The 11,017-nt window shown below is 36.8% G+C and overlaps 1 long non-coding RNA gene across 1 annotated transcript; it reads right to left on the bottom strand.

Annotated features, from left to right (window-relative positions):
• Window positions 1-2,539: 2,539 nt before the first annotated feature.
• On the bottom strand, window positions 2,540-7,153 carry LOC125257435. The gene is made up of 5 exons (XR_007182393.1): window positions 3,777-7,153; window positions 3,410-3,673; window positions 3,169-3,265; window positions 2,984-3,035; window positions 2,540-2,819 (listed from the first exon to the last, which is right to left on the bottom strand). It is a non-coding gene; the product is annotated as an uncharacterized LOC125257435 (long non-coding RNA).
• Window positions 7,154-11,017: the final 3,864 nt, after the last annotated feature.

Genomic DNA, 11,017 nt, shown 5'->3' with positions numbered 1-11,017 from the left:
AAGACCCCGCGTGCAGCGGCAGCTCACAATTATCTTCACCCACCGACACCGTCGCCGATCTGCGTGCTTTACACGTTGAAGAAGGTGAGATAGCAGCTGCAACTTATTATTCTTATAACGAGTTAAGCCCTATTCGGATGGTAATTGTTTCTCATGAAAACATAAGGTGTTTTCAACATTTACAGGGACGAGTCGATTGATTTTATTGCCGTTTAAATTCAGAATGTCAGTGTTTTTCTCAAATCATCATCACCCGTGTAAAAATCCCGAATGAACTTTCCTACTGTTTTTTGACGAACACCAATGTCGTGTGACTTGTCTCCACTATCTGCCTTTGAAGCACATTCTATCAGTTGTTGTTCTGGTGCCTCCATCCGTACAACTCGACCTCGACACATTCACATCACATGTTAACACAGCGGTAGAGTTGCTCACGGGACACTGCACTTATTCGCAATCACAAAAGTTCTTCATTTGCATGTGCTTTGAAGCCCTGCCAGTTAAACACGTCATTCGTGTGCTGTTCTGAGATGCGCTTTTTCTGACCTCATAACTTTACACCCGAAGCGTGCACACACACTTAAGCCTGTCAAACAGCACCTGACTACTGGACTTCATCGTTCGCGTCTGATTGCGCTATAATACTGTCAAATACACAAAAGGTTTACATAAACACAGTTGGCTTATGTGAGTTGAGAAAATCGGACGCATGCAGGTCTTAAAGTGACAGCATCCTAATAGTTAGCATGCGGACCCTTGTCCTTAAAGGGATAGTTCACCCAAAAATTAAAATCCTGTCATCACATACTCACTTTCAAGTTGTTTTAAACCTGAATGAGTTTATTTCTTCTGTTGAACACAAAAGAAAATATTTTAAAGAAGGTTGGTAACCAGACAGTTGACGGCACCCACTGACTTTTTTCCTACTATGGAAGTCAATGGGTGCCGTCAACTGTCTGGTTACCAACATGTAACATGCAAGTAATGACAATTTTCATTTTTGGGTGAACTATCTCTTTAAAGTATTCATGGTAAAGTAATCATTGAGGAAGTATGACTGAAGTATGACAAATGTTTTTGCTGCTTTTTGCAACCTGTTTGTTTGGAGTTCATATCTGGAGTTAATGCATTTGTTTTTAATGTGTTAAATAGCATGGAATATTTAGTGTGCTTGTGCTTATATAAAATGATTTGATAAAATGAGATTTGTAAAAATATCAAAATAACAATAAAAAAAAAATATTGTGGTACAACACACTGTGGCATGGCAATCAGATGAAAGGGGGCCCTTGGTGTTGCTATAGCCCCAGGGCCCAATGTGTTCTTAATCCGGGCCTGGGCACAATGCGAAGTGGAGTGCCTGCAACCTCTTCAGCCGTGACTTATTCACGATACAGCACTAGCCTTGAGTACCTTATTGCTTTTATAAAACAATTACCACACAATACAAATATTAAAGCCAAAAATATGTATCAATGCTGCAACTTTAATGAAGTAAACTGTCACTAAAAGCCTTCCTCCCACCAGAAAAAAATAGTCCCTGACCATGAACAGCAACAGAAGTTACATTATTACACCATTAGATGGTGGCAAAGACGGTCTTTATGTGCGTGTCAGTAAGTAGCAAAGACTTTTACATTTAAAAGACTGAAATGCTTTGATTAGCGCTGTCAGTCACGGGAAAACCCCTTAATTGTTAAAAGGAAAAGATAATACATCGGACATTTAAACAGATTTTTTATTATGAACATAAGACTGACCTGAAGGAAAATGCTAAATCTGAATGCAGGTAATAAACTCGCTCACTCAATCTTTTTCTCACAATACTCTTCTACATCATACAGAAAGCTTCATTGAACAATGTCAATTGAGAACATACAGTTTACGTTGTTAAGAGTGGTTGCTAAGGGTGTTGTGTAGTGATAAACCATTGGGTGAAGCGGTCATAGCTGTGTTTTATCTGTGAATCTGTGAATAAAACACAGCTATTGACCAATCAGAATCAAGGACAGGAATTAACCGTTTTATAAAACGTGTTTAAGATCAGCTCTGAACTCCTCTGACTGAAATTGCTTTAATTTAAAATAAGCTATATGAACAAAAACTGAAATGTTTTACTGAAGACACTGGTTATTTTTTTTTTATTATTATTATTTTTTATTTATAATTAACTGTGTGTAATGATCTAAACTTTAAGCCTACAAGTACATTTGCTCTGTCACCCCTTTATGAAAAAAAAGTTTAACATTTGCTTATCAGTTACTAAAACATAAACTACACATAGGGTTAGGATAATAATCAGACATTTGATTTACCATTTATGAAGGAACAAATGAAAAAAAAACTAATAGAGAAGTAACAGGACCAAAAAAAAAGCATATATCAAGTTTATAATTACAGAATACTTACGATGTGGCATTTAAACACCTGACTGGAAGAGTATGCAATCACTATTAGGAAAAACAATGAATGTGATGTACAGTAATTATATAAGTTGTTAAATGTTTTATTTCCATACTGAATGACAGTACACATATGAGACAAGACAAGCCAATAAAGCATACTACATTTACACAGTTCACTCAAGCCATTTATTCTAATGTAAACTAATCCTGGTTCATCTCCTTCTCTGGGCCTCTGACCTCAGCATATATTGTCTCTTGTCCTGAGCTCTTCACTATGGTGCTTTTGGTTTGTGGAGTGGAGAAGTCAATCTCTCCATAGTGGACTACGTCATTTTCATCCTTTGGCATCTCCAGCTCTTCACCCGACACAAAAGCACCATTAGTATAAATGGAGCTTATCTGCACTTGTTTTTCCTGACCCCGAAAGAGCAAACATAATAAATGACCGTATATGTGGTATTTTGTTTCTGAATATAATATACCATTATAGTAAATGCATCATATTTATATCAGCTTATTATGGCAATTCCTGTTTGAAATGGCATTAATGTGATCTGCTAAAAGAGTGTAAATCATACCTGATCTGAGATGTCAGTTTTCTTAATAGTGGATGCCTTTAATCTTTGCAATCTGTATTAATAAGAAATTAATAAAACACACAGAACACCAGTATATGTTTCAAAGTGAAATGACATAGGAGAATTAATATATTCTGAAGTCTGGTTGCTCTATTCCATACAATTCGCCATCTAACTGTGCTTACCTGAGGAAAAGTGTTATCAGAAGAAATATCAACAGAAATGCTGAAACTCCTACTACACAGCCAATGATCAAAGACAGTGATTCTAATGGAGCAGAGTCTGATTGAAAAAAATAAAGCAAAATTAGTTGGTCAGTAGGCTGTGTGAAAATTTTTAAAATAATCATAAACCAATCATAAAACTGGAGCTGCCTATGATGATCATCAGATTATGTTTAGTATCTGTGCATAGAAATAAACTCACCTGACACAATCAGCTGGATCTCTTCTGATATTTGAAAACCATGTTCATTCTTTGCTGTGCAGAAGTACCAGCCTCCACTCCTCCTATTTACAGTAAAGGTCAGTTGTTCTCCGAAATCCAGCTGGTTCTCTGGTCCACGTTTGTATCAGGTGTAGTTCATGTCATTTGATGGATTGGCTTTGCTTTTGCAGGTCAAAGTCACATTAGTGCCAACAGAGACTGAAGCAGATGGATCGATGGTGATGCGAGTTTCATTTGGAGGAACTTCAGGGCAAAATAGAAACATCTTTAGATAAACTAGATGCTACAATATTACACATATGAACATGAAAACTACTCCAAATCAAAACTACTCCAAATCTCTTACACAGGACTCGTAGCATCACGGTGGTCTCCACAGTTGAGTCATTAGATGTATTTCTTGGATATGTAGCAGTGCAGGAGATGTTCTTTCTATGATCCATGTATGAAGCTTTGAAGGTCATGTGTGAAAACACTGACTGGGTTTTATCAGGTTTCTCCTGTAACTGTGTTGTAATGTTGGCAGATTCAGGGATGTTGGACCAGGATATTGTAGGAGGTTGTTTGGGGCAGGGGGCTTCAGCAGAGCAGCTCAGATTGACTGTTGTGTTCTCCATCACTTCCTTCAGATCAGTGGGTTAAAGGATAAGAGGCTGAGGTACATCTACAGGGCACCAAAAAAAAAAAAAAAAAAAAAAAAAATACACTATTGATTATTGATACAAGATGAAATTTTTTTTTTCTACAGATGCTTTACAGCAGAATTTGTATTTTTTTAAGTTTGCATCATTGATTGCATTACTTTCCTGTTTAAGACTGTGAAGCTGCTTTGGAACAGTCTCTATTGTCGACGACATTCAGAAACGAAAAAAAAGTAGCTGTTTTTATGATGAACTGTATGATGAGTCACTGAACTGTTGACTCAACCTTTTAAATACACTGATTTATTTAGGAACAAAACACTGTTTGATCCTTATAGAAACACAATGGTTGATTCTTCAATGACTCAATTTGGAATTATTTTCTGGAGTGAAAATAGACTGTTAGTAAAAGGTAAATACTGTGTCCAAGTTACTCAATTTTAACTTCTAGTTTATTGAACTTTTGTATAAAAGTACTTTCTTTTCTTAATACAATCACTTAATTGTATTATTTTAATTTAGTACTTGGAACTACAATGTCAATACAGGTACATTTCACAAACAAAACTCATGTGTAACTCCAGTAGTCTGTGGGCCCATTTTGCTTCCACAACAAAATACTTCCTCTCAATTATGGAAAACTATTAATTTCACGAGAAGTATTACTATTACTAAATGTTCCTCCTTTGGTAATTTAACAGTTCTTTTTGTCACAGGTATTTTGTTGTGGGGACTTTTAGGCCAAGAGACAAGAGAACAATCCCAAACACAAACAAAAACTACTGACTGAATCATCTTGCAACTAAAGGCATTTAATTAATTTAAGGAATGATCATATATTTCATTGAGATATGCAACACAAATTACCAATAATTGGGGAACCCCTGAAATGACTCCATGATTAAGCACCAATGCTAAATTTTGGTTACAGTAATTATATTTAATTGCTGAGTAATATAAAGTTATGTACTTACTATAGGGTTAGAATTAGGGTTTGGTTTAGGGTTAGTTGCATGTAATTATGCATAACTTATAGTTATTACTAAAGTAAGTACATGTAACAATGACACAGTGTTACCTAAATATTCTATATACTGTAATCATGTTCACAACTTGTAATAATTAATTAATTAATACAATTAATTACTCAATAATGAGCTATTTTTTCTGCCTAAAATTAATACATAATGTCAGCTAACTGTGTGATTTGTATTTGTACATTTCTGAAATACATTACTTGGACACAGTCACCTCCGATAACAGATCACTCTAAATTGTAATGTAGACATGCATTTTCTGTGAAGCTGCATTGATGCTATAAAAGCACTATACAAATAAATTTGAATTAAATTATGAATCAATCACAGTATAATTTTGATGGCATAACAGAACATGTTGATGGGGTTTTCACTATATGTGTATTTCCAATCCGATGGCATTTCCACCCTAAAGTAGTACTTGTCTGAATGGCTGTTCATCACATCATAGAAAACAGTGGTACATTCACGCTGACTAAGATTTCCAAGTATCTCTATATGACTGAATCCTTTGGTGATGTTTGAACTTCCATTAAAAACCACCAAACTCTCTAGGCTTTGCAAAGAATGGTTCTTCTTTATCCAGAAGCCAAATAATCTTTCTGTGGATTTCTGTAAACCTGACTACTAGTTTTCAGAGTAATGATGCAGAGGTTAACTCTTTCCAGGAGTCCCCATGTGTACTTTCAACAGGAGAAGCATTTAACATTACCACATTAAAATGAACCAAATGCCCAACTCTGTAAAATATGCATATGGGTCAATATTACTGTAGGGTGCCTTTTGGTGTCCTGTACATAAATAACTCATTTGCCATGATAAATTAACATAAAAATGACTATCAAAGGGTGTGTTATATAAGGCTAAGTTTCTATATTCATAACAAAAGCATTACTTGGCTCTTTAGATACATTTTCTAGATTTTGTATAAGAAGATGTGTGTTATTTGCTATGTCCCATGCACTGCTCATTAAATTTGAATAAGAGTAAAATATAGTCAAATCATACTGTAAATTTTAAAAATGTAGTTTTCCTATTAATATATATTTTTTTTAAATAAGAGATTACTCAGTTTGAGTGTACTGATTATTTGGTAATAAAAACAATATTTTTATTTAATAAAAAAAAAAAAAAAAAAAAGTTTTTTCATGTCCCTTGAATGGTTGTCCACCCTGTCCTATTGGGGAATCTGTCCCTTTAAGAAAAGGCCATCCCCTTTCGTGACAACACATCTCTTCAGTGGCGGGAATTTGGGAATTTCAACGGCTGAAGTGAGTTGGTGACTTTCCAACTGACAAATTTTCTTCGTTTGAGTTTGCTTACTTGTTGTGCCAAAGCTTAACAATGTCCACCCTGTTGGCATAAAATATGCCCGAAGTGATTAGAATACAATATTTTCAAATATGTAAGTTTAAATATACCAAATTCTCTTCAACAACCAGACTAGCTATTTAGCTAGTCACAGTTTGTTGTAAGCTAATATGCTAATCGAAGCTCAAAATGTTCACCCTGTCAGCCACTTAAGACTTGATAAGGTGGACATAGACATGACAGGGTGGACATAACATTAATTTGTAGTTAATATTGCAATTTATAGAAATGTAATATTATAATTAAGGTGAAGTAAACATCAGAGATGCTTTGCCAAAAGTAGGAACTATGATGATGCAGATCTACTTCTGAGGTGGTATTCTTGGAGCATCCACAATGTTGGAACCCTTCCGCATCATCAGCAGGGGATCTCAGGGTCTCCGGTGTTTCGCCCCTTAACCTGAACACCTCGCCTGAGTGGGGCAGCGAAGACTGACTAGTCTTCACCTGCAGAAGGGTTCCAACTGTGGGCTCTCTTCAGCCACAGCCATCTTGAACTGGACTCGGCTGCTACAGCAATGTCCCTGGTGGCTTTCTTCAGTTGTTTAGACTCCAGGCCCACTCTCTGGAGAAAATAGCGCACCGATTTTGCTGGGAACCCGCTGCAGCCGACTTCAATGGGGTAGCTGATTGCATGCCACCCCTTTAGAACAGCTTCGTCGACCAGGTCTTGGTACTTGGCTTTTTTCAGTTGGTGGGATGTGGCTAGCCTCTCTTCCCAGGGCACAGTGAGCTCAGCAATTATGATGGTTTTCGTGCTCATGGATAACAGGACCATATCTGGTCGGAGGGAGGTCACTGCTACGTCCTGTGGGAAGACAAGCTTCCGCTTCAGGTCTACTCTCAACTCCCAATCAGAAGCTCGTTGCAAAATAGAGGGTGGGTTCTTGGCCACAATGCTGGTCTTATAAGCCTTGTCTCCTTTCCTCACAAAGGTTATGGCTTCGGGCAGATGGACCTGCTTGTTGTTGGCTTTGACTCGCTGCTGAACCATCTGCTGTAGGTAATTTTTTGTAATTTATAAATGATTTATTGTTTGTTTTTGATATAGTTTGTGAATGCATATCTAGATTGCTTTTCAGAAGTGTGTTTCTCTGTTCATTATGTGTTTACATGAGGTTTTTCGTTAAAGCTGCAGTCCGTAAGTTTTCTCTCTTTGTTGCAATCTCTGTTTGAATCCTGAAATTACAGCTATTTGTGGAATTATTATGTTTACGTGGGTTGTGCATTGGCATGACTGACGTTTTGAACTTGCTGGATTATAAACCCTCATCAAAATGACAAGTTTAATTACATTACAGCTGCTGTATGAAGAGGCTACACACAATCCGCTGCCTGCTGCATACACGCACACACGATACAGCCTGTTGGCCGGAACTCCTGAATGTATACAGAAATGACAATGACACGATGACGAACGGCGGAAGCTCGAATTTCCTGTGTAAACCTACCAGTACCACTCAAATTATAAAACATTATTACAAGCTTACTGTTGTGAATCGGGCTACGGTAAGGAGATAGTTTTGAACAATGGCTGGTTATGTACTTGCTCAAAATTTGATTTTGGATAATTCTTAACCAAAAAAAGTTACGGACTGCAGCTTTAAGATGTATTGAATCAATATGAATTAAATTAAACTAAAATGAATATGTGGCGGGGGTTGAATAAATAGAAGTTGAATAAATTTTTCATTGTCATTTTGTCATGCTTTGTGTGTTCTGCTTAATGTGTCCACCCCGTCATGTGCTGGTCCACCCTGTCAACTTGATATTTTAAAATAATATTTTAAATAATTCAATCATACCTACAGGTGCTGGTCATATAATTAGACTATCATCAAAAAGTTTATTTCACTATTTCCATTCAAGTGAAACTTGTATATTATATTCATTCATTACACACAGACTGATGTATTTCAAATGTTTATTTCTTTTAATTTTGATGATTATAACTGAGAAATAAGGAAAATCCCAAATTCAGTATCTCAGAAAATTAGAATATTACTTAAGACCAATACAAAGAAAGGATTTTTAGAAATCTTGGCCAACTGAAAAGTATGAGCATGTACAGCACTCAATACTTAGTTGGGGCTCCTTTTGCCTGAATTACTGTAGCAATGTGGTGTGGCATGGAGTCGATCAGTCTGTGGTACTGCTCAGGTGTTATGAGAGCCCAGGTTGCTCTGATAGTGGACTTCAGCTCTTCTGCATTGTTGGGTCTGGCATCTTCCTCTTCACAATACCCCATAGATTTTCTATGGGGTTAAGGTCAGACGAGTTTGCTGGGAAAATTAAGAACAGGGATACCATGGTCCTTAAACCAGGTACTGGTAGCTTTGGCACTGTGTGCAGGTGCAAAGTCCTGTTGGAAAATGAAATCTGCATCTCCATAAAGTTGGTCAGCAGCAGGAAGCATGAAATGCTCTCAAACTTCCTGGTATACGGCTGCGTTGACCTTGGACCTCAGAAAACACAGTGGGGACCAACACCAGCAGATGACACGGCACCCCAAACCATCACTGACTGTGGAAACTTTACACTGGACCTCAAGCAACATGGATTGTGTGCCTCTCCTCTCTTCCTCCAGGCTCTGGGACCCTTATTTTTCAAAGGAAATGCAAAATTTACTTTCATCGGAGAACATAACTTTGGACCACTCAGCAGCAGTCCAGTCCATTTTGTCTTTAGCCCAGGCGAGACACTTCTGACGCTGTCTGTTGTTCAAGAGTGGCTTGACACAAGGAATGCAAAAGCTGAAACCCATGTCTTGCATACATCTGTGCGTAGTGGTTCTTGAAGCACTGACTCCAGCTGCAGTCCACTCTTTGTGAATCTCCCCCACATTTTTGAATGGGTTTTGTTTCACAATCTTCTCCAGGGTGCGGTTATCCCTATTGCTTGTACACTTTTTTTCTACCACATCTTTTCCTTCCCTTCGCCTCTCTATTAATGTGCTTGGACACAGAGCTCCTCTTTTGCAATGCTCCGCTTTTGTGTCTTGCCCTCCTTGTGCAAGGTGTCAATGGTCATCTTTTGGACAACTGTCAAGTCAGCAGTCTTCCCCATGATTGTGTAGCCTACAGAACTAGACTGAGAGACCATTTAAAGGCCTTTGCAGATGTTTTGAGTTAATTAGCTGATTAGAGTGTGGCACTAGGTGTCTTCAATATTGAACCTTTTCACAATATTCTAATTTTCTGAGATACTGAATTTGGGATTTTCCTTAGTTGTCAGTTATAATCAAAATTAAAAGAAATAAATATTTGAAATATATCAGTCTGTGTGTAATGAATGAATATAATATACAAGTTTCACTTTTTGAATAGAATTAGTGAAAAACTTTTTTGATGATATTCTAATTATATGACCAGCACCTGTATATAATTCAGTGTGTTCAATACCTAGGTGTGTGGGCAATAACATGCAAAAAACTGCATCCAAATATAACGGTTTTCTCAAATAAGAAAAAAATGCATGTGCGAATTGTATACGTTTCTTTAAAAACATAATTTGCATAAAATCCTTTATGTATTTATAATTTGAAAGCAAACCAATAACCCTGTTTAGGAAAGGGACATCATACATTTCAGAAAATATAATTTGCATCTTAATATTGCCATGAAAACGTATTTAACATTAATATACATGTCCATGACAGGGTGGACATATCTTATGGTTTATGCTCCGAATAATGGCACATAATTATCTAAAAATGTGTGGGATCTCAGCCATATATTTTTATAGTACTTAAGTGTCTACTATTTATGACAAGACAAAGCAAATGGAAAATTAAAACCAAAATTGAGTATTGTGAGGGTTAAAGGGCACTCTATGGTGATATTGACCCACATACACAATCAAATGACCTTTTACATTTACTTAAAACCTTTCCGTACTTCAGCACTAGAGTATCATGTAACAGGGTTTTTTTGTCTACATTAATACATTGTCTGTTGCACTTCCTCATGCAAACCTGTTTATCAACCCAACAGCAAAGAATAGAGAAGCTTTAATACCGAGTTTATGATTGCTGTTCTGAAATAACAGTGCATTGTAGCATAGTGGCTAGTATGGAAGCTTGTTTCTGCCATGGAATATGAATTATATAATATAAATATACAGAATATTGCAAGTTTACATCTTGTGTTATGTGTTATTGTTTAATGTTCTGCTATTTTGGTATTTAAATGTGTTTCTGTGATGTTAAAGTTTTGAAGGGTTATCATCGTGGTGATATATGTATTGCCTGTGGTTAGGTCGGGAATGGACTGCAACATTTCAAGGCTATAAATACTGCTTGTTGATTAACAGTTCATGCAAGTAAATAGTGATAGTCTCTTTGATGGTTACATTAGCGCATGCTGGTGTGCTGTTGCTAACTAACATTTAACTGTAAAGATCTGGGGGGTATTCCAGAAAGCAGGTTATGTGACATACCTGAGTATGTTTAAGAGTAAGTAAGCGGATAACCTCAACTTTCGGTTCCAAAAACGGAGGTAACTTTTAGGGTATGTAAGTAGCCATAGCAACTTGCTCTC

Source organism: Megalobrama amblycephala, linkage group LG22, assembly GCF_018812025.1.
Source record: "Megalobrama amblycephala isolate DHTTF-2021 linkage group LG22, ASM1881202v1, whole genome shotgun sequence".
In the NCBI taxonomy this organism is placed as follows: Eukaryota; Metazoa; Chordata; class Actinopteri; order Cypriniformes; family Xenocyprididae; genus Megalobrama; species Megalobrama amblycephala.
The sequence above is the reverse complement of the archived record's forward strand: the minus strand, read 5'-3'. Positions and strand labels throughout refer to the sequence as shown.